At 37.9% G+C, this 21,688-nt stretch overlaps 1 pseudogene; it reads left to right on the plus strand.

Moving 5' to 3' along the window:
* The first annotated feature begins 329 nt into the window (after window positions 1-329).
* Window positions 330-7,733, plus strand: LOC121746619 (annotated as a pseudogene).
* The last annotated feature ends 13,955 nt before the right edge of the window (window positions 7,734-21,688 follow it).

Genomic DNA, 21,688 nt, shown 5'->3' on the forward strand with positions numbered 1-21,688 from the left:
CTAAGAATTCGCACGGACAAATTTTAAAATGAAAAAAAAAACTACCTTACCGTATGTCGTACTGCAGTTCGGTATAACGCAAAAGTACGGTATACCAGAATATGGTACGGTATGGTAACGGTATCAAAAACTACCTTACCGAATTTTCGGTATACCGAACTCCGGTATACTGAAAAATTCGGTATGTTATTGATACGGTTTTTTGTCATACCTTAATTTTCGGTACGGTATACGGTATGACATTCACAGTACGGTATACCGTACCGAACCACCCCTATAAATATTTGCAGTGCCCAAACAAAACAAAATTATCACTCTCTAGTCTCAACTATCTCGATTTCATCTTCTCCCCCTTTCCTTTTCTTCTCTCGCCGGCGCATACATCGCCGACTTCCGTTTCCCGCCTGATCGGGACGTCGTTTCCATTGCCCACTCAAATTTCACCATCCATCCCTCTCTCATTCAAAATTTCCCAATTCCAGAGCAACCAAATTGAGAAATTCTTATCCAGCTGCCTTCTCCAGGTCAGCCGTTGCTGCCTCGTGTTGTCAGGCATTGCTGACTACCTCGAAACCGAGTAAGCTCGTTCTCCCTCTTATTCTATTTTATTCAATTTGTTTTGATTTCATTTGAATTTCAGGAGATGAATGTGATATAGTTTGAATTAATTGGATTTTCTAACCATTGTAGGGAAAGTTGGAATGCTTTAGTTTAGTTATATTTTGGTAATTTTATGTGTATTAATTTTTTCTTGGATGTTTTGATCCGATGCCTATCTTTAGAGATGCTTAATAGCATATTGAAGTTGGACATTTTATCAAATGAAAATGATCTTGATTAATGTAGTCGGTATGTGTATATGTAACAGTGTAAGTGTTGATACATAGTCTTATAATGTATTTTAGAATTAAAGAGATGAACTTTGGAGTGTGAAGTCTTTTGTTAGCCAATAAATACACTGTTGCAACAGTGCTGCGGGGCTAATTTGACTGACTAAATGGATTCATTTTCAACAGCTATTATACCTAAAGATATCTTTAGATATCTAGATTTTCTTGTTTTGGCTAAAAGTATTTGCCTTTATATACGAAAACTTTCAACTTTTTTTGGTTTTCCACCAAACTTTATTTTTTGAATATATATACATGAACTTTAGACTTCTCCAAAAATGAAAAATCGAAACTGATGTGTCAAATTAGAAGGTATGCAGCAATCCAAATTGATTATTTATGTTTAAAATTTATGTCATCATCTTCCTCACATGTCTCTCTCTTTATCTTTTTCCCTTTCACATTTTTCCTAAATTTCTACTTGAGGTTATGGAGAAATGCCCCTGAGCTAAGAAACGTTTGGATCAATCATCTTGATTATCCATTGTTATAAATTCTAAAAGATACTAAATTCGTTTAAGAGCTTTGAAACTTTAGCAAACTAGACCTATGTATCAGTCTTGGCATGGAAAGATAATTTTTTTCCCGGTGTTAGAGATCGGGGCATTTCTGAAAGAGAAGAGAAATTGGAGAAAGGGTGAAGAAGATGATTACATGTAATTTTTTTAATATTTTAAACTTATCTAATCAAAAAGACATTGTTTTGATTGCCACATAAATTTTAATTTGCCATATCAGTTTGGGGAAAAACTAGTAAAGTCTAAAGTTCATTTATGTGTATTCAAAAAATAAAGTTCAGGGGGAAAACTAGAAAATGTTAAAAGTTCGTGTACAACAAATAACCCGTTAAAATGCTTACCATTAAATCTTGTACGCTAATCTGTTAATCTAAAAATGCATTTCCCTCTTAGCAAACTCCCTCCGTCCCCAAAAAATAGTTTACTTTTGCTATTTTACTCGTCCCACAAATTTAGTCTATTTTCTATTTTTGTAAACTTTTTCACCATGCATTACACTACTAATAAGGTGAGTCTTTTTCCTTTCTCTCTCATACTTTACCAATTTCATATTAAAACTCGTCTTATCATTTCAAAATTCTAGGAGGAATGAGTATTAATTATATTGCTCCAACTGTCAACCGCCGCAACTGTTCACCAGCAGCGATGGATCTCCGCCTCCTTAATCCATGCAAACTTCGTCTCTCTTGTTTCACAGTGACTTCATGCTCTAAGCATACCTGAGATTCCGACGTCAATTCTCCGCCGCAGAACCTCCAAATTCGTAAGCTTTCGAAGAAGGAACTCTCACGAGTCTTGAGGAAGGAATCCGCCATTCAATCCGTTGAGAGAAAAGCAAACTCTTCGAAGTACAACAATCTTTGGCCCAAGTCTGTTTTGGAAGCTTTAAATGATGCAATTAAGCAAAACCGCTGGGAGTCTGCCCTTAAGGTTACTTGCTCCACTCAACCCCATTGCATATTGAGGGTTTTCTGCTAGAACTTTGTGCAATGATGCGAACTTTTTGTGTTTTGAATTTTCATGTTTCCAAATTTAGAGTAAATGTCTTTATTCAGGGGCAAATGTCTTTATTCAGGGGCAAATGTTGCTGAGTTTCTCTTCCTCCTGGAGTATTAGGCAACTGGATTTCTAAATACCGTGACAAGGGAATTCTAGATTTACCTTTTTTGCTGTTTTTCATTTGATATGGATTATTGGCCATAGGAGAAGTTTCATATTTCATCACTTGATTATGTGAATTATATAGCTCCACTTTTGAAAAGCCAAGTTAGTATTTATGTGTGAATTTTTGACATATTGAGTTATCGATGATGCTATGCTGCCTTGTTTGTTGACAATAGAATTGTTTCTCCTGTTTATAGATATTCAATCTTCTACGTCGGCAACAGTGGTATGAGGCACGGTGTCAGACATATGCAAAGCTATTAGTGATGCTTGGTAAATGCAAGCAGCCAAATCAGGCTACCTTGCTTTTCGAGACGATGCTATCTGATGGCCTAAAGCCTACCGTTGATGTGTACACTGCACTGGTGAGTGCCTATGCCCTCAATGGCCTCTTAGACAAGGCATTTTGTGTTATTAATGAGATGAAATCGTTCCGTGATTGCAAACCGGATGCTTTCACTTACTCTACTCTCATCAAAAGCTGCATTAAGCTTCATCGTTTTGATTTAATTGAGCTTATTCTGATGGAAATGGTGCATTCAGGAATTAAATGTACTGTTGTGACCTATAATATCCTTATCGACGTATATGGAAAAGCTAAACATTTTGAACTAATGGAGAGCTCATTGACTAATATGATTCATAGTGGAAATTGTCTTCCAGATATTTTTACTTTCAATTCTGTAATTGGGGCTTACGGTGGATGTGGAAGGATCAAGGAAATGGAGAATTGGTTTGACGAATTTCAGCTGATGGGATTAAAGCCTGACATAGTGACATATAACATCTTGATTAAATCCTACGGTAATTCTGGTTTATACCCGAAGATGGCATCTGTGCTAGATTTTATGGAGAAGAGATTCTTTTCTCCTACAATAGTAACCTATAATATAACGATTGATACATTTGGAAAGGCTGGAAATATAAAGAAGATGGAAGAAGTTTTTCTGAAGATGAAACATCAAGGTCTGAAACCTAATTCAGTTACATACTGTTCTCTTGTCAGTGCATATTGTAAAGCAGGGCTTTTGGGAAAGATTGATTCAATTATAAAGCATGTAGTGAATTCGGATGTTGTACTGGATACGACTTTCTTCAATTGTATCATCCATGCTTATGGAAATGCTGGTGATATAGAAAGTATGATGCAGTTTTTTGATGCAATGGAGGCGAATGGTTGCAAACCTGATAATATAACATTCAGTACAATCATCCAGACCTGTCGCGCACAAGGAATGATTGATACTGCTCAGAATTTGGAGAGTCGTATGATTCGTGGTGATTCATAATTCAGGTACCTTGTACATTCACACTGCACTAAAGAAATTCTTCTTCTTCTTGGCTCTTGCTCCATCGATGATTTCTTTTACCCTCATTAGCTCATAAATTGATTAGTGTGTGATCATGTCATATGGAATTCTGCATCTTGTACTACGACATAGATAGTTCTTCATTTTGTGAGGAACTATGAATCAAGATTTTGAAATGTTTACTATCTAACTCAAGAATGTGATTGCTGATTATGTATTACCTATATTGGTCAGGAAGGAAACAGATTCATGGGAACTGAAAAAACGTTTATGAAGGATTAGTATCCTGTTATTTATCGTGAATACTACAAAGAAGTTCGGTTAGCTCCATCACATGTTTCTTCAGGTTAGTGCTACATCTTTTTGTGCACTTGTTTCCTTTGGCTTATCTGTTAAATTCCAAATTGATGCGTGAGAAGCACCTGTTTAGCTGATAAATTGCAACTTCGGTGCAATGGAATATGTTTGTTACTTTGTATCTTCAAGATGTTTAAGATTGTCTGTGGAATTGATATCTCAGGATATATACCTTAGTTTGTGTAATGGCAGTCCGAGTAGTTCTGCGCCTTCTGGAATCCACCTAGGAAATGGTACAAAACTTGTATCCATTTCCATCCACAGATCAAGTGAAACTCGAATAGTTTTCGAACGAACTTTTTTCTTTTCTTTTCTTTTCTTTTCTTTTCTTTTCTTTTCTTACCTTTTTATTCTTCGATCTAGAATCTATATATTTTGGATCTTTATTATCTGTCTGGTAACGAGTTTCTTCTCATGATATATACATCATGAGAGGTAAATCAGAAAAAGCTGCAATGAGAGAAATTGATAGGTTAAATGAATTGTTGGAAAATTTAGGCATTTAGAAGTGAGATGTAATGTTGCAATGCAAATAGTATGCTTTTATTCCATATAAACCTAGTACTATCTATTAGCACACAAGTCCCATATACTATACTATACTATACTATATAGTAGAATTTACTCATTAATATCAAAGACTTATCAATAAGCTCTGAGATGTTACGCATGTACTAGTGTATTGTTTTAATATTTTTTAGATATGTTGTAGCTCTAATACTATGCTGTTTTCTTTACAGGCAGCCAATGAGTTAATAGGAGATTATGGAGGGTCTGCGAAAGAGGAAATTGGATAGTTTGATGAAGATGTGTTAGAAAAGAAGGTTAGTTTATATATTTTTTTAATTTATTATTTATTTCGTTAGTTTGCATCGTGATTCGTGAATTTGTCTTTCAACCATGTAAGTAGAATTTAGTTTTGCAATGACCATGTAAATGTAATCATATTACCTTATCTTGTAAAGTGTCATATTAATGACATTCATTTATAAGTGTATCTTGTAAAGTGTAATATTAATGACATTCATTAATTTTTGGGGAGTGAAGATTCTGGATAAGGAATTATCATACTATAAATAGGAATTATCATACTACTATTTAAAGTTTATGCCCACATACCAATCACATCATACAAAGTATTAAATGCAATTACTAAAATTGACTGATTATCATACCAGTGTGGCGATTTGAATATTTAATTCGATACATACTTCTGAATTTAAAAATAATTTCTAAAGATTTTCATTTGTTAGGATTTCACTAAATCAAGCATAGATACGTTAGTTATATTATGAGATCTATAGAGATAAATAATACTCTAAAATCATGAAATGTTAAATCAATCATCATTTATTTGGGATAGTATTGTATAAAAGGTCACAAATTGTACAAGTACATAAAGCGGATGATGATAAGATCGGTTTAGGGATTGTTCTTATAAGATGGATATGTTTAAAAATGATACTCCATATTTTAACATTGTCATTACTTTGGGTAGGTATAAAGCAGCCTTTGATTTTTCAGTCCTTTGAAGGGCTACGATCTGGTAGTAGTGTGGTTTCACACGGAGTAAGCAAGTGTGCACAGAGAAAACTAATGCAAGTGCTCGGTCAAGACACCACGCTCCTTAAATCCACTGGATCACCAGGTCCAGGAACTCAAGAGAACACAGAGTGTTTTTGTCGTTGGACACACTCGACTCCCCTTCAAAAATAAATCCCTCAACCCGAATACTATAAATTAGCATAGGGAAGCGGGGTCGATCCCACGAAGATGGATTTGTGAAGTAGTGCTTAGAGACTCTGGAAACAAGCAGCTGCTGCCACGCAAAAGGGTAGAGAATTTTAACTACCTCTAGATCTAGGCACGAAATGTAAATGCTAGACCTAAGACACAGAATATGTAATAGAATCAGACTTCAATACTGAGAGACACATTTTACTTCCTAGATTAAGTAAACGACTAACTAACTAAGACTAGATAGGGAAAATAAAACAGTGGGGACCATGACTCCAAATATAGCAAGTACGGCTAAAGCTGCAAATAACAAACTCATGCTCCAACTAACAACGACATGCAATTTCCTAACCGATTCAAGCACGCAAATGGAGAAAACAGAGCATATATCTAGATTCGAACAGAATATAAAGATTTGGATGCCAGAAACTTGCTATGAACCGGAAATACATCAGATCTACGTAAACTAGGCGAAATGAAATGAAAACACGTAAGCTAGGCATAAAATTAAATAAATCTTGCTCAGATTCACGTCGGGTGCTTAATCCACTCCGGATCCAAGCGATCCGAACCCAAGAACAGACACAATTGACTCCATAACTCCGGTTTTCACAGATCTGCTCCGATCAACTCCGAATTCAAACAATCACAGACAACTCCACAACACCAGCAAACTCAACCCTCCGATTCATCCACAAACAGACTCAGATCACCCAGATCCAACCACAAACCTGCATAAATTCAGAAAACAACTGCGAAACGCACCCAACTCGAACAATCCAACTCCAAAATTCCGAAAATCAACATAACAGACGTAACAGAAAATCAAACTTGTATTAAAATAAGAGAATATTCGGCAAAAGCAAACAGAGGTCCGAGCTTCGAACAGCAAAGCTCGGCAAAATCAGCAAAGTATGAAAGCGGAAATTAAATTGTTTCTTCGCCCCCCACCGAAGGACGGTGTTACAACCCAATCGAAAATATATGAAAGCTCAAAGTAAACCCCAGTGCATGACCCCCCTGAATCTCCCCACGAAAAGAACCCAAGTGTGTGAAAAGTGAACTAAGCTACAGGCTGTTAGCGAGGCCTCCAACCCAGAAGATTCCTCCAGTGTGCATGCTTCTGCCTTTTATAGACGCGGACATAGCCTTCTAGAGTCTTCGTAGAAATCTCTATTCTACCCTTCAACTCCGAGGCTTCCCCCGTCAAGCAATTTTCCGCATAATGTCCACTCATTCGCCTATTTCCTAGGTCCACGCAACTGTTCTCCTCATTTCCTGGACCTGGCGAAAATCTTCACACACCTGACTTAAAACGTGCATTAGACCCAGAAATTTTACGAATTAAAACCCTAGACCTATGCATGAAATTAGCCTTATCAAACTGTTTATTTTTTAGATATTTTTTAAACCCTAGACCCCAGAAATATTTTTTAGATATGTTGTAGCTCTAATACTATGCTGTTTTCTTTACTTGCAAGGATTGTGGCAAGGCATCAGGCAGCCAATGAGTTAATAGGAGATTATGGAGGGTCTGCGAAAGACGAAATTGGATAGTTTGATGAAGATGTGTTAGAAAAGAAGGTTAGTTTATATATTTTTTTAATTTATTATTTATTTCGTTAGTTTGCATCGTGATTCGTGAATTTGTCTTTCAACCATGTAAGTAGAATTTAGTTTTGCAATGACCATGTAAATGTAATCATATTACCTTATCTTGTAAAGTGTCATATTAATGACATTCATTTATAAGTGTATCTTGTAAAGTGTCATATTAATGACATTCATTAATTTTTGGGGAGTGAAGATTCTGGATAAGGAATTATCATACTATAAATAGGAATTATCATACTATTTAAAGTTTATGCCCACATACCAATCACATCATCAAAAGTATTAAATGCAATTAATAAAATTGACTGATTATCATATCAGTGTGGCGATTTGAATATTTAATTCGATACATACTTCAGAGTTTAAAAATAATTTCTAAAGATTTTCATTTGTTAGGATTTCACTAAATCAAGCATAGATACGTTAGTAATGTATAAAAGGTCACAAATTGTACAAGTACATAAAGAGGATGATGATAAGATCGGTTTAGGGATTGTTCTTATAAGATGGATATGTTTAAAAATGATACTCCATATTTTAACGTAGTCATTACTTTGGGTAGGTATAAAGCAGCCTTTGATTTTTCAGTCCTTATAAAACTTAAGCATGAGAAGTTGTAAGATTATGGGAGCTAACATTAGAGAAAGAAATGAGGATAGGTGACTCCAAAAGATTGGTTTGAGTTAATGCATTGTAGTACTAGCTTAAAAGGTATTATTACTATATGAAAATAGACTCAATAAAGCTCTTACTAATATTTTTTTTTGCCAATGACCCTAGCTTGACATGTCTATAAATTAGTCTACAAATCAGAGAGCGGAAAAAAAAATCAAGGTCTTCAAAGTCAAGGTCTTAATGAACATCAATACTTTTAAGATAAAAAAAAATACATTTAATGTATTTTTTGAACTTTAATAAGACTTAATGTAATTTTTGAATTTTATTGCAAGTGTTGTGGCGGCAATAAAGCAACAAGGATGATGCTGAAATGATATCGATTCTTTTACCTTTGGAGCATCCACAATGAGACATTAAAATTTAGGGCCGGACCTGGCCCCCTTTGCGTTGCAAGTGTTGGTATCTTACATGAGGAGGAGGTTTGGGGCAGTTGGAGGGGTGGAAGACTTGGCCCGAATAGCGGTCTGACACTGGGCGTGTTCGGATCGCAAGACATTTTTTATTTTGTATAAATTCAGAATTATGATTAAAATAATTAACTTGAAAATTAATTTTTTTAATATAAAATATAAAAATTTAACTATGCAAATTTTGGTAGTATTTAATTAATCTTAGGTATTTGAACGATACATGCCATTTGTTCCATTAAAAAAATCCAACTGTAATGGAACACGGAATATGATCCAACACTAATGAGATGGATGAATTATTTTTGTTGGTATTTTTGTGACAACAACGAAATGACATAAAGCGCCATGTGAATGGTATCTAAATGTTAGGTTGGCAAAATAAGAATAAGAAAAAAAATATAGTTTGAATCGAATAGCAATCTATCCCCTAATTCTATGGAAATGTGTGTTACAAGGTTCCCAAATCAAAATCACATTGACGTGTATACAAACAAACGCGTGTGTGAAATTCAAAGAAGATTACTTTGGGTTGACTGACGACTCAATCAAATCAAACAACTCTATATTGGAATTATTGAATCTAATTGATAATGGGGTTCTTCAATCATCACCACCACTATTAATCAATTTGCACCTCCTTTCATCATTCTAACTCCTCTTAGTCAGAATTATACACACACATTCACATGCATTTCTTATAATTGATTTTAAATTGATTCAACCACGGCTAGAGTCTAGAGTCTAGAGTCTAGAGTAGTAATTAAGTAAAATCTCTTTTAGTTGGCATCATTTTTTTTCTAATAACTTAATTGGTTTCAATTTTGTCAACTATACTTGTGAAATAAGACATTGAATTAATACTCCAAGTTTCAAACAAGCCAACAAAGTCTTGTTGTAGAAAGCCGCCTAACAGTTGAATGAAATGAAACTTAAGATGGAAAAAGGAATGACAGAACCTTCCTTCCAAATAACAATATTTTAAGCAAATCATGTAATGTAACCAACTTGTAAACTAATAGTACTACTAGTTTTATAATGAATTCAGAGAGGAAGCCATAAAAATATTAAAAATTTTCAAGTTAGTAGAAATTTATAATTACGACGGCTAAAATGTTGATGGAGTTACATTGCCCCTCCCTCCAATCCTATCAATTGTTTTAATTAAGAGAATAAATATTTCATACATTTATGGAGTATATAAGTACTTCATAAAAAATAGAAATTTTTAGCATTTAGTAATCGTTTTTAATTAAAAGTTTAACAATAGTGTACTCTCAAGAAATAATTGTCAAATAAATTGTGAAATGTCTTTTTGAATTTTCAATATAAAATATCTTACTCCATTATTGGTTGGATGCAAAACTAAATACTGTAATAATAAATACTATATATCTAAGTAAAGTGTAAAAAGAATTTGTACTAGGGCGGTGGAAGCCCATTATTATTAAATCTCCCACTTCCGATGTCGTTGTCCTGCGCAGACCCACGTATTGTATAAAATTCAATTTGGATGTTTGTTGTCAAAAGATATAAGTATAATATTATATATTATATTTTTATGAAATATAATGGAGTATATAATAATTAGTCTCTATATTTGGGGTATCCTCTTTTTATTTGAACTGTCACAAATTTGTTTAGTAAATTAAATTTATTTAATATTTGTGAAGATAACATGAAAATAATAAATAAGAATAAACTAATAACAAAAAACATATGGAGTAGTAGTATTTTATACTAGTATTTTGTTTCTAATAAATGCAAATACAAATTAATTATTGAACTTAAAGTGGACTAAGGAATAGAGTGATGGATAAATTATCGTATAAGAAGAGGGTTGTCGCTCTCACACATATCTTTCCCGTAAAATCAAATTAAATTAATTACTACCAATATTAGTATTTATTTAATAGAAACGTAGTCAATGAATTGATCACACTTACGGTCTACGGACTTCTAATAGTTGACTGATAAATAAACTACTAAATCTGTTACAAAAGCAATTTGGACGTAAGCTGCGTTTCACAACTTCTTTTGTCTAGTTCTGTATAAATAAATATTGGTCTATCGAATAATAATAGTAGAATACGAAAAAATTGTGTACGTATATAAAATAGGTGGGTTGAGACTTGTGACAGTAATAAAGTGACATTAATATATCCCAAAATAAAACAAAATATTTTCTCCATCTAACCATTAAATATCTCATATTCCCATTTTTGATATATCTACTATTAAATGATTCATTTTATTTTTTTCTTAATTTTGGGTGAATGAATTCGTATTTCACTAAATTCCTAGTAGCATAAAACTAGAACAAGGTGGTGATAAGCTAGAGTTCAAATAGCAACTGGCGGGCCTAACGATCGCGGCTTTTTCTCTTGGATTCAAGTTATATGGAAGAGATAATTGAACCGTATGGATCAGTTAGCAAATGTCGTTGCCACTTGATCAAGTTGATCTCGCTATCGCATGCCACCAATATAATTTTTAAACTCTCAATTTTGCACTATTTTAACAGTAAAACGGCAAGTTCGAGGTCGATCCCACAGAGAAGCTAATGTATCAAGTGTGTGAGTAGTGAACAGGGGGTTGGCTGCTGCCACGCTTTAACTTGGGAGTTTTTAACTACTGATTTTTACTCTAGACAGAATTTAAGTCACTAACTTGATCAAGGAAATTTTAACTACTGGGTCAAGTGAATTTCAGACTGGAATGAAAATTAACTACGTGAAACAGTAAACACCATGATGAAAACGAAAACAACTTTGATTAAAACTAAAACTCAGAACAGTACAGCGTGAAATTTAAACTAAGCTAACACTTCGGAAATACGAAAGCAAGTAAAACCGGGGAGATCCTCGGCGGGAAACTTAAGAATACGCCGACAAATATCAAGTATTCTGCAGCACTCCTTCGATCTCCCTTTCTAACTAAGCGTTACTTTATCTAAGCTATCTAGAGAACTGAACTAGACTAGAGAGCTAAACTAAACTAAACTAAAGACGGAAAGTAAAGGATCGGATCTGGTTTGCGTGGTGGCACATCCTCTATTTATAGGCTTGGCATGACTTCCAGCTGGATAACGATCTTGGCAGGGAATATTCGCTCATGCTGAGAGTGAGCGACTCATTGATTGCTGCGTGCTTTCCTTCTAGAATGACGATGCTTTTCTGTAACAGATTCGTGACTCAGCTCCGTCCTTGCGTCTCATATATCAGCACGTGTCCCCTTCTAGAACGTTGTCCTTGATAACAGAATGCTGCGCACCATCTAGCTTATAGCCTCATGTGTCCTTCTTCTGGAAGCCAGCGGTCCCCTCCTTGACTGCTTGATTACTCCCCTTGATGAAATCCCCTGCTTTCTGGCCTTTTTCGTCTATTGTACTTGCTTGATCATTCTGGCCTTGTTGCCTTGGTCAAGTGGCATTTCTGCACATTTAACACTTATTGTGCGCGATAAAACCGATCAAGTAGCGTACATTTTACCCCCAAACCGATGCATGAAATGAACCTTATCAAACTATTCACACTTGTCCCCAAGTATAAAGAAAAAAGAAAAAAGAAAAAAAAGATAAGGCAAATTTCAGGCATGGTTTACTCATTAAAAGAAAACGAAAAAAAGAAAACAAGACTCGAAATAAAAACACATATTCACATAGATGCATTAGATCGAATAAATTTCCAACAATCATACCTGAGGTCGAGGTCAATCCATTTGTCAGCAGCTTATGTTTCTTCCTTTTTGCTTTTACTTGATCAAGGTGTCAGTTCGTCAAGATTGCTCAATTTAAAAACCACTGTTGGATTCACTCAGTCACTCATTTCTCACCAGAGATGTTAGGATTGTTCACTCGGTATTGCCACAAATTTAATACCTCGAATCGGATTGCACAAGATAGTTCCTTAAGGTCCTTGTTTCGGGTGTAATGAGGCTTAAGGGTAGTGGTGTATCAAGGTAGGGTCCTAGGGGTTCTAAGTTTAAAAATATAAACTGTAAAAAGAAAAAACACACGTGAGTCAAGAAACCAAAGAGTTGAACTATTTATTTCGCCACTAGATATCTTACTTGGTCAAGTGGCGACTTCTAGCCTTGAACTTTTGGCTTATTTTTCTAACTTCCGACTTATCGGGTCAGGTTACAACTTTTCCTGCCCTCTTTTTCTCAAACATTTCTCGATAACAACAATTTTTTTTTGACTTGATATCTGACTTGATCAACCTGATTGACTAACTCGCTCAACCCGGCTACCCTTTTATTTTTACTTTATGTCGTACTACCCCTTTCTTTGAAATGACTCATCTCTCTGACCCCTTTTCCTCACGTATTTATAAAAAGTATATGGATGTGGGTCTCGGTTATCAAAGAAAGGGTAAAAGTGTATGGGCTCAACTTGGTTAACTAAGGGTAGCCTTGCTTGACAAGGCGGGTTCGTGGAGCGAAAGAAGAAAAAGCTCAAATTGGCTAAGTCCTAATGCCTTTAGTCCTTACTACTTGTGCAATTTTCATCTAGATATCAAAAATTCAGCCTCTCGTAAAAACTTTTCCTTTGTAACAATAGTAGAAAGTGTTCTACTTTGGCTTATAACTCACATATAGAGAGGCTTCAAACTGATCAAATTTTTATTTATTTATTTATTTAAAATTTTCCTCTCGTAAGTTTTTGTTTATTTATTTATTTAAAATTGAGAATTTCCATCATACTTGCGTCGTTCAAACTGATCAAATTTTTGCAATCAAGTTTCTACATGTAAACATACTTATTCTTTTCTCTAACTCTTCCCAAAGTAATCAAATCTTCCACTTATTCGATTTCATGCATATTGCCTATTTATTACTAACTGATATTTTGTGTTTTCAAAATTTCTGACATGTATGACTTTTATTTTTTGGAACTAACCCTCCCCCCTCCCACTGCATATGAACTCTTCCTCGAGGGACTGGATGCAGTGGAAAAAGGGTTAGGCAACGGCACAACAGAAACCAAGGAATACTTCTCACACTTAGACCAGACACTGGGCTAAGTGTGAGGCAGTGCCAACAATCAAACATGCCTATCAAAACAGAAAAACAACAAACAAAACACATTGGCAAAAACGGATAGCAACCTACACAAACTTCTCACACTTAGTCCATGCACAGGACTAAGTGTGAGAACGGAAAAGAAAACAACAATTTACACAAATAAACTGAGTTAAGGGTGATACTACTGCCTTTGAGATGGTTGAACAGGGGATGTTGCAAGCCTTACTTATTGGCTCCATTTCACAGACCTTCTTTATTGCCTGCAGGGCGTTTGCGTTCATCGGAGCTCCTTCTCTTTGGTATCTTTTCCTTTATCTCCTTCGCGTGGAGGGGCATGCTGGGCAGCGTCAGTAAGCCCCATACCTTGACTGGTATGGTGGCCCTTCTTGGGAGGAGGAAGGATACTCTCTTCCCCCTTCCTCTTGCTTTCTTCCTCTGCTCTCACCCGGCTGTCCTCCACAGCCTTGCTTGCTTCTACGGCTGCCCCGGTCCCTCGGGTCGCTTGTCTCTTCTCATCCACCTGCCGCCTCAAAACCCCAGCTTCCTTCAGCAGTTGATCCGTCGTCCGGCGGCACGTCCTTCCTGAGACAGAGTCATCTTCCATAGTCGAAAAGAGGTTCCATTTTGTCTCCCTTCGTCATAGTAGGAGATAACTAGGGAGAGGCAGAGAATCTTTCCTCTCAATATATACCACTGGGGAGACGGAGTCCAGATGCCTTATGTAAGCCGGGTCTACATATTGGAGTGGACCGATGAATCTGGAAAGTGATAATGGGGTTCTGGTGGTCGGTGGGGAAAGGTTAGGGTTATCTGGGTTGGCTGGTGACAAGGATCTCCGATTACGACTGTTGATACCGGCTCCTGAAGAAGAAGATGAAGTATTGAGTTGAGTGCTTTGCATTTTTTTTCTGGTGATGATTTTTGGGTGATTCCTTAGAGGCGATTTGAGCTTAGAGAGAATTAGATGAGGATAGCACGAATGTTCCGAAGGCAGTTGATGAAAAGTAGGATCAGAGAGACCCCCTTTATACTGAAATCCCAACTATTGAGATCCCTGCCTGTTGAGATCTCTGCAACCCTTCGCGTACAGGCGCGCCTTTTCAGAATGCCAGGTGGCAAAGCTTCTCCGATACGCTTCCTCCTTCTCTCTAAGACGTCCTTTCATTGTGACAGTTGGCGCCGCCTGACACCTCTCTAATGACTGTACACCTATCACGTGCCCTTTTCAACTCAATCACTGTACCACCAATTAAATTCAAATTGCACTGATCAAGTGGACAATTAATCCAGATGAAAACTCACATAATTTCACTTGATCAGTTTCTTTCCTCCACTTCCAACTTTTAATTCTCTAAAAAATAAAAAAACAATACACTAAAACTATTTACACTAACAAGGACTTGACCGGGTTCCCCTGGGATGTCACTTGATCAGTTTAAATAGATTAAGAATTTATTACTTGATCAAACAGATTACCCATGAGTACCCGATCACTCCTTTTACCTGCTTACTGTCGAGAGTTAGGCATGAGTAGTGGAATGTCGTCCACCACGAATGCCTCCATTCCTTCTCTGTATGGCTTCACCCTGTGACCATTTACTATGAAGGAAGATGATTCTGGATCGCTCCCCTGGAGTTCGATCGCTCCATTCGTTCGGATGGCGATAATGGTATAAGGGCCTATCCTATCCACCTTGACCTAAGCTTCCCTGGCATCAATTTCAGTCTGGATTAGAACAGCAGTACCTTCTGGTCCACCTTAAGTTCCTTCTTGCGAAGGTTCTTATCGTGCCACATCTTAGTCTTTTCCTTGTACCACATGGCAGAGTCATAGGCATCCAGACGGAGCTCTTCAATATCTTGTAGCTGCATTCTCCTTTCTGCAGCTCCAGCCTCGGTATTCATATTCATTTCCTTGTCTGCCCAGTAAGCTTGATGCTCCACTCCCACTGGCAGATGGCACATCTTCCCAAATACCGGCCGGTATGGGAACATTCCGATAGGTATTTTGAATGTTGTGCTGTAGGCCCAGAGTGCGTCCTCCAGACGACGACTCCAGTCTTTCCTCGTGGGATTGACCGTCTTCTCTAAAATAGCCTTGATTTCTCTATTTGATACTTCGGCTTGGCCATTGGACTGCGGGTGGTAGGGTGTGGAGAGGCGGTGGTGGACTCCATATTTTCTCATCAAGGCTTCGATGGTTTTGTTGACAAAGTGAGTTCCCTGGTCCGAGATAATAGCCCGTGGCACCCCATAGCGGGTAAAAATGTTCGACTTTAAGAACTTCGCCACTTCTCTGGACTCACATGTCCTTGTTGCATTTGCCTCGATCCACTTGGACACATAGTCCACCGCTACTAAGATATAGAGATTGCCTTCAGAAGATGGGAAAGGTCCCATGAAATCCATTCCCCATACATCAAATATTTCACAAACAATAATGGGGACCTGAGGCATCTCATCTCTTGTAGATATCCCTCCAGTAAGCTGGCATGGAGGGAACCTCTTGCAGAACTCATAAGCATCTCTATGGATGGAAGGCCAGTAGTATCCGCTGTCCAATACTTTCCTTGCTGTTTTCTTTGGTCCGAAGTGACAACCACAAGCTTATGTGTGGCAGTGGACCATCACATCTTCGTGCTCCCAGTCTGGTATACAGCGTCGGATCACTTGATCTGCTCCCATTATCCATAGGTAAGGATCATCCCAATAGAAGTATCGGGAGTCGCTTTTAAGTTTTAGCTTATGTGCCCTTGTAGCTTCATCACTTTCAGGCAGCTCACCTGTCACCAAGTAGTTGGCCATGTCTGCAAACCATGGCTCTTTCCGCGTGTGCTGTCCATTGCTTCCTTGTTCAGCTTGATCAAACTCTTCCACTTGGTTGACCCACGGTCGGTAAGATGTTGACTTGAGCAGGTAGAGGTGCTCCTCAGGGAATGCGTCTGGAATAGCTTCATCGTTATCTTCTTGTAAAATTCGGCTTAAGTGATCTGCCACTTTGTTCTCGCATCCCTTCTTTCGAATTCTTGTAAGAGGAGGACCCATCTAATCGGTCTTGGCTTTGACTCTTTCTTAGCCAACAGGTACTTGATCGCAGCATGGTCCGTATAGACTATCACTTTGGACCCTAGCAGGTACGGCCTGAATTTTTCAACTGTGAAAACCACCGATAGCATATCCTTCTCAGTCACGTCATAGTTCTTCTGTGCCTGATTCAACGTTTTTGACGCGTAGAAGATGACATAACTCTTTCCCTCGATTTTCTACCCTAATACTGCCCACACCGCATAGTCGCTAGCATCGCACATCACCTCAAAGGGGTGATTCCAGTCAGGGGAGCATATTATCGGAGAACTTATCAATCTGTCCTTAAGAAATTTGAACGCGGCCTTGCAGGTATCAGAGAAGTCAAACTCCACATCGTTCTGGAGAAGCTTCGTCAGAGGCTGGGCTATTTTTGCGAAATCCTTGATAAACCATCTATAGAACCCAGCGTGGCCTAAAAAGGCTCTGATCTCCTTCTGATTGGTAGGATACGGCAGCTTTGCAATGCCCGCTACTAGGCGTGCACAAACCGAACCGGCCCGGTGGTTAACCGCCGGTTTGGGCGCTCCGGTTCATGAACCGGAACTGGAGGTTTGAACCGTCCGGCGGTTTGCCGGTTCCAACGGGCCAATTCAGGGTCGAAGGTTTCGTGAACCGTGAACCGGCGATTTGCCGGTTTGAACCGCCGGTTCAACGGTTCAAACGGCTATTTCCGGCATAGGGTTGTAGGGTTTCAGGCAAGGTTCAGAAAAACCGGCGGTTTCTGTTGAAAACCGCCGGATTGAACCGTTGGTTTTAGCCAGTTTCCACCGGTTCCGACAACTTTTCAGGCGTAGGGCATAGGGTGCAGGGCGTAGGCCTGCAAAACCGGTCAGAAACCGGCGATTTTAGGCCCAAAACCGTGGACTGAACAACCGGTTTGGGGTTGAACCGCCGGTTTATGCAGAATTTGAAATTTGAATTTTTTTTTCTTCCAATTTTACTCCTATAAATACCCCACTTCCCCCTCATTTCTACTCACCTCATTCTTGTGTTAACAAGGATTTCCTTCTCTCAATCTCCATTTCTCTATTCTCTCTTCATTCTCTCTAATTGCTCAAGTTGTTTACTAGTTTCTACATTCTACTACTCACTCTCACTACTATATTTGTTATTGTGCTCATAATTTACCACCTATTTCATACTTCATACATATTTCATCCATACTATTTTACTTTCATTCATCAATAATTTAATATGTCTTCTTCTAGTGGTGGATCGGGCCGTGGTGATCGGGGCAAGGGTTTTGCCCAAGATCCAAGTACTAGTCGGCCCTCAAAATCAAGGCGACTTAGTCGTCGAGAAATTATGGAAGAGGTTTCCCGAGTGCAGGCTGAACGCCTGCAAGTAAGTAATGAAAAATTACTTACGAGGACCTATTTCATACTTCATACATATTCCATCCATACTATTTTACTTTCATTCATCATTAATTTTTTTTTTGCGTTCATACTTATAACTTCAACTTATATAATATTTGTAGATAGAAGAAGATAATAGGACCGCCTTGCTACTCGCTGAAATGCAACAAGGTGGGGGTAGGGGAGGTGGTTCCCAACAAGCTGACGAGTTCGACGTTGCTATATCGTCGGACTCGGACACCAACGAGGATAGATCTCATTCTCGTATTCCGTCTAGCACCGGCGGAAATGAGAAGATGTCTCCCCTTCCACCCACTAACACGGCAAAAGCTTTGAAATCTGACATTTTTGTCAAACACTACAAGAAGGTCCCGGTGGTGATTCCAAGTCCTCATGATCCGACCTCTCAAGAAGAGACATCGGCGTTTCATGCATACTGCAACTATTGCGATAAAGTGAACAAATTTGCAAGTGGTGGAGGATATGGCACCCTCCGTCGCCATTTGGTGACGAAGCATCCGGTAAAATGCGGCACTACGTCTACCCAAACCCAACTCAACTTCCAACTCGGCGGCTCGGGTTCGTCAGGTACGCCTCTGTTTAAATATGATCAAATTTTTTTTTCTGATGTTATGACTAGATGGGCGGCAATGAAGCATTTTCCTTTTAACGTTTATGATGACAAAAAATTTGAGGTTACTATGCAAAGTGGTTTGAACGTAGCAATCAAGAGAATTGGTAGAATGACCGTGCAACGATCTACCGTTCGGCAATATTTGGAGAAAAAGGTAGAATTATCACGTTATTTAGTTAGCTTGGGCCACAGAGTGAACATTTGCTCAGATATGTGGACGGATTGTTTTAACCGCCATTCATACATGGGCATTACGGTTCACTTTGTGGACAATAGTTGGACTTTAAACAAGCGTTAAATAGGTTTTAGAGAATTTGAAAGTCCACACACTGCACCCGAAATTGCTTCTTTGATTATACAAGTTTTAAATGAGTTTCAATTATACAACAAGATATTTTCTATCGGTTTTGATAATGCAACTGCCAAGACCTCAAGTATTGGCGATTTGATTGCGGCTTGTGCACCGGTAATTGGAGGTAAGTATTTTCATCAAAGATGCATTTGTCATATTTTAAATTCATGTGTACAAGATGCGCTTGAATTATGGCAAAAGCATGTTTCTCCTATTAGAACTGCAGTTAGATTAATCCATCAAAAGCCACCTATTGGCAAAGCATGGAAGAAATATTGCCATCAAAAGAATGTCAGGTATATGAACTATACTATGGATGGGTCTCATAGATGGAATTCGACATATGATTGTCTGAATTCTACTTTGACACATAAAGATGCTTTATGTGGTTTTTATAGAACCTACCCGGTTCATGATTTATATCTTTCGCATAGTTGTTGGGAACACAGTGTGGCTTTATTTAAATTGTTTAAATATTTTAAAAATGCCACTGGAATTGTCGGGTGTTTATTATTGCACTGCTGTTCGTGTTTATAGCATTGCATGTACATATCCCTTGGTTTTAAAACTGCAATGAAAAATGCTTCCTCTTCCCCTGAGCTAATGTGTGTCTTATATTACATGATTGAAACATGGCTCAAGTATTTCAGTGAGATTCCAACCGTGTTTTTGATTGCAAAGGTATTGGACCTAAAGTGGAAATTAGCCGGTACCTCTAGGATTTTGGATTTTTATTATAAAAATTTGAGTTCAATTGATCTTGGCCCCCTTCAAGTAATCTAATCCGATACCAGTGACGAATTTGGAGTAGACCTCTCAGAAACCTTTCAAATAACCCTCCCGGACCGGTCCATTATCCAACAAACCTTCTAGTTTAACTTGTGCGCTCTCTACACCGAATATGAAACCAAGTATAACAACACCCACCAAGTCAGAAGACCCCCTCTCCTCCACAACATAACTATGGCTTTGCATTTCAAGCCGATTATGATGACCACGATGCGCAATCCCAACTAGCCTACCTATACAGCTACATCACCGGCAGAAGGTCCTCATGTATGGTAAGTGAATTAGATTTATATTTCGATTCACTATTTTCATTTGGTGATGAAGGTCCTACACCTCCTGCCCAGATCGACGTCCTCGATTGGTGGGGAACCCACGAGAAAGATTTTTCCATCCTTGCGTCAATGGCCAAGGAGATTTTCTCTATTCTGGCTTCCATTGTCGCCGTCGAGTCCACTTTTAGTGTTGGCTCGCGTGTGTTGGATGAATCAAGAAGTAAGCTCTTGGCGAAAATTATGGAAGCTGTGATGTTACTTGATGATTAGGCCAAAGCCGACGTTAGAGAACAAGAAAAAGATTGGGATGATCGTCAGGAGGGATCACAAGATGAATTCACTGGGGATGAATCGTAGGCCAACCGTAAACCGCCGCCGGCCAAGCCAAATAGGTAAGTAAGGTAAGAGAACTACGTGGACTTTGATTCCCTAATGCAAATGAGCATTAGGGATGCGTAGGCATCTCAACTTAAATTTTAAATTTAAGTTGAGTTCAAGTCCTTTTTCCTTTATTTCTTTTTTTCCTATTTGTTCCTATTTTTAAAATATGCAAATAGAATTACATAGTTGTATTTGTATATACTCTAGTCGATGAAGTAGATTTCTCTATACGGCTAAATCCGGGAAACTTTTGACAATTCTACTATAATTGTTGATTGTTAGACTAAACTCAATATTTAAAGTTGAATTGCTAAAGGTGTCCTTAATTTAGTTATGTAGAAAGATCTCCTTCGCCGATTAAGAGTATATATACTTATAATTTTTTTAATAAGAACTTCTAAGTCTTTTTTGTCAACACTTGTAAATTGTAATTGTTGTAACTTGTATTTAAATTTTTCGATTTGTAATTGTTGTAACTTGTATTTAAATTTTTCGATTTGTAATTGTTGTAACTTATAAACTTGTAATTTCAATAAAATTGCAACTTTCACCGTACTTTTTTGAAACAGTACCACTCAATTCTGCATCATATACAAAATATCATAACCCTACGGCCTACGCCAAGAAATCAAACTATTGAAAGGTGTTGAAGCTATAGTAGTTAAATTCAAATGGAAAGACATTTTCGAACGAAGCGTGAAAACAAAATAGCTGTCTCACCACCAAATCCTTACAGTAGTTAATTTTAAGTTGAATAAATATTACACGCTGGAGTCGTAATTTAATTGGAAAATGCAAAAAAAAAATAAAAAAAATTGGCCGAACTGCCGAACCGGCCCGGAACCGCCTGTTCAAGCTGAAAACCGGCGGTTTTGAACCGCCGCTTGAACCGCTGGTTTTTTGAACCGGAACTGGAACCACCAGGACCCTAGGCGGGCCGGTTCCGGTTCATGCATTTAATGAACCGTGAACCGTCGGTTCATGAACCGGAACCGGTGGTTCCTGAACCGTGTGCAAGCCTAACCTCTACCTTTGCTGGGTCGACCTCTATCCCCCTGCTTGACACTACATGGCCCAGGACTATTCCTTCAGTAACCATAAAATGGCATTTC

The sequence above is a fragment of the Salvia splendens genome, chromosome 9, assembly GCF_004379255.2.
Source record: "Salvia splendens isolate huo1 chromosome 9, SspV2, whole genome shotgun sequence".
Classification (NCBI taxonomy): Eukaryota; Viridiplantae; Streptophyta; class Magnoliopsida; order Lamiales; family Lamiaceae; genus Salvia; species Salvia splendens.